The sequence below is a fragment of the Trachinotus anak genome, unplaced genomic scaffold (assembly GCF_046630095.1).
Source record: "Trachinotus anak isolate AG129_WGS33_773 ecotype Australia unplaced genomic scaffold, CSIRO_AGI_Tana_v1 ptg000018l, whole genome shotgun sequence".
Classification (NCBI taxonomy): domain Eukaryota; kingdom Metazoa; phylum Chordata; class Actinopteri; order Carangiformes; family Carangidae; genus Trachinotus; species Trachinotus anak.
Genome location: NW_027273869.1, coordinates 14,199,074 through 14,203,098, shown reverse-complemented (window position 1 = coordinate 14,203,098; position 4,025 = coordinate 14,199,074).

Sequence of the window (4,025 nt, the reverse complement as noted above, 5' to 3'; positions counted from 1 at the left end):
AAAAATGTCGTTTCTTTCTTTTCCATGTTCTCATCAATGGTGAGAATGTAGTTTTTAGGCTAATATAACCTCCATAAACCAGGTTTATGAGGCTAATGTTAGCTTAATCAGCCAGTTTTATGAAGCTAATATTAGCTTAATAAGCTAGGTTTATGAGGGTAATGTTAAGAAATGTTGCACAATTAGCTAGGTAGCCACAGGTGATATTAATAACAACAATAATGATAATAATAATGATCTCACAGCTGATAAAAAAACCCCATAATTTTTCGAGTAGAAATGAGAAGCATGCTTTTGTTAACCGCTGCCTGTAATCATGGAACCACTGTGTTGAACATTTGTAAAAATTTTGAGAGGTATTTTATATTGTAAGCAGCATATGTGTCTTATTTGCAGGCACAGCAACAGTAAGTTGAGGTTCATACAATCAGTTGTTAGAGTGAATCTATATTAAAAGGAAAAATAAAATTACGATCTGATGTTTTTTTTTTTTAAACATCCACTTCCCTGCACGTCTGATTTGCAGGACTGGGGAATCAACACTGGATGCATCATAGATGAAACATGAAAGATAAAATCTGGCATGTGGTAAAGTGCTCTGCAAACTATCTTCTCTGTCAACATCACACGCGGACACATTCACAGATGCACAAATACAAACACATGAGCGAAGAAAAAAAAAAAAAACTTTACAACTGAGATACACATGCACATGCTCTGACAGAGGTACACAGATGGAGATCCAAGCAAGCATATTAGCAAACTGGGATATTCTTGGACTTCTTGGCACGGACACACAGAGGCTTCTAATAAAATCTCAGACAGCACCCAGACACCACCTTCTGTTCCTACCATGTGGTCATGTGGAAAGCACTGTGCTTAAAACACTCATCCCCAGGAAGGGCCAAGTGATTCCCTCACCTTGTCTCATGGGCTCACATGTGCTGCAGGAGTAAACAGGCACTAAAATCAGATCTGCTTAACACGACACAGCTCTGTTCCTGTTCTTTTTTTATCTACATCTATCTCCTACCTCAATCACACAAACTTACCATATCATTTTCTTACAATCCCTAGTTTAGAGTAAACTGGGCGAGCTAAAGCGCTTGTTTTCTCAAAAAATATCTTATACACAGTAATAACAGGGGTTAACACATGATTGTGATGTTGATAGGAGGATTTGGTTGAGGAACTCAGTATCACATGGCAGTTAGTCAGACAGGTATAATCCCCTGTGTTTGTGTGTAGGCTACATTTGAGTAATGTTAGGATTTGCAGATTGAAAAAAAACATCTGCATGTATCTGTGGCACGTCTGCTTTTCGGCAGGATCTCACCACTCTTTGCTTGACATGGTGAAGCAGCTCAGGTTACTTTGGTTATGTAAGTTCACCTACAGACGCACTCCGACATGCATGTGAAAACACACACCAAGCGATGAGTGTGTGAGCATGAATATGATCTGATTTAAGTTGATTGAATCATATTTTCACATGACCAATTTTCTCTGAGCCATTTCTTCACACACACACACACACACACACACACACACACACACACACACACACACACACACACACACACACACAAACACACAAATATTGGCACAGAGCCCAAAGCAATACCTCTAAGTGCTTACGGTTTAGTAGATAGACGTGTGTTTAAGAGATCAAGTTGCCCTGTGCTTATATGTGTGTGTTTCAGGGGGAGAGAGAGAGACAGAAACTATAAAGTGCTGTACTGATAACCACCACATGGGGGCAACAGATTGAAGTACATAAGGTACATTCATGTTTGCTGCATTGAGCTCAGTCTGAGGTGGTGGGATGAGCGCCAGAGCTCAAACACTAATGCTTTTCAGACTGTCCTTGTCTAAAAAAAAAAACAAAAAAAAAAAAAAACAAGACCTAAGTTATATCAGAAGAAGATTCGGAGCCAGTCATAACTCTTAAATGTTCTCGGCTTTTCACAGTTTCTTTTTCCTGTGATAAGTCATTTGCATTAATTGTAATTTGATTCCTTACAATTATCCTTTTAAGTAAAGGAGACAGTTTATATGGAGTCCTAAAAGTGACAATTTTCACTACTAGGCACTGGGCTGAATTAAAAGTATAAATTAAATGGGGAGTAAGCTTGATAATGGAAAGTATATATATATTTTTATTTATTTATTTATTTATTTTTCATTAATTATTTTGTTATCCCCATTCCCCTCCCAATATCTCATCTTTTTTGCTGATGAATATGAGAATAGATTGATTGACAAAAAACTGTTAGTTCTGATATCAGTGATATCTGATTTCTGATATCAGATATAAATATGTGTTATAAAAGGAAAAGCAAAGCTTTAAAAAAACAAACAAGAAAACTCCCAATCACTTAAAGGTGGGGTAAAAAAAAAAGTGTTGTATTTTACCATAGATTTTGGGGGGAAAATTTAGAAAAAGAACATGACATTTCTAAACTCTTATGTATTCACGTATTATTTTGATTTATCAGATAGCATGTTATGAGATTTGTCACCTCTGAGATTCCATACAGCACCATACAGTCTAGTGTAAAATTAGTTTAAGAAGGGACAAAGAGAGAAAATCTTGGTTCTTAGTATCACTGATCATGGGACTCTGTACAGCCTGCTTCAGAAGGGGTCTCAACCACTACATGTCTCCAGGGAGCTCTGCCTTTTTTCTTCAACCTAAATATTCCCATAACAGTCACGTAAATGACTGAAGGTCTATAAATCACTGGTGGCTCACTGGCCAGAAATGGTCCTTGTGCAAATATTTTTATTTTTTTTACCTCAGCCCACAAAACCCATCAATATGAACTGGAGGCTGCAGAGAAGTGAATTAATCTTTTTTAGACCCTTTAACCAAGTGTTTTTCCTCACCATGGGACCTGAATGTGGTGGTACGATGGCTCAGTGATTCACATTATCGCCTCGCAGCAACAAGGTCTATTGTCAAACCTGCTGGACTGTGTGGACTTTGCATGCTCTCCCTGTGTCTGTGTGGTTTCCTCAGGGAGCTCCGCTTTCTTCCTACATAGACACTGGTGATTCTACATTGAATGCGTTGTCTGTCCACTTATGTAAATAGACACATATATGTCCTGTAAATGTATACAGTACATCCTGTGATGGACTGGTGAGCTGTCCAGAATGTACCCTGACTGTTGGCCAATGCATTCTGGGAATGGCCCCAACCCCTAGAAGCAGTAGATTGTGCAACTTGGGTCTATAACAGGACACTGTTACTGATTTTGTTCACAATGCTGTTTAGCCAAAAAAGTAGCTAAGACCCACTTATTCCTGCAAGACTAATACCTGTAACATGCTGAGAACCTACACTTGATGAATGGCCCCGATGTTATAACTTTCTTGGACACAGAAGAAGAATCTGATCTATATTCACTCTTTGACAGGAGTGCAGTGTGTTGAAACATCTGTAATGTGACTTATTGTTACCAGATGACAAGAAAGCAGTACTTTGTTCTTAAAGTGTCCAGTTAAATTGAAAATGATAGATGACTTTGGTGCCCATGAGGCTGAATATGTGTAAAGCGAGACTTCTTTTAAGCGTATTATTTCAAAATATCGTTGTCAGCTGGTCAGACCTCTTATGAAATATCTAGCATGAAATGTGTGTTGTTTGTATGCATTTCACTTGACAAATTCTTACCATAAGAACAGCATTAATATGCACAAATATTCCTTTATATAGCAAATTTTCCAAACATTTGATCTGTGATTGAGCCATTCCAAGCAGCCTTATTGCACAAGTCTTTTGTTATTATGTACCATCTTAAATGAAGTACTGTCACATAATATGTGTTTCTTGAGTATAAGTAAAGGTGAAGGTTTCTCACCTGTTTCTCAGATCATTTTACCTGTGCCTCCTCTTGACCTTGTTCGCCAGGAAGCCGCTTGTAACTGCAGTATCATCCCTGGATATTGTAGTATCATCAATATCCACGCACATCATTGATAATATGCAAATTCTGGTCATTACATCCATCAAAAACTGC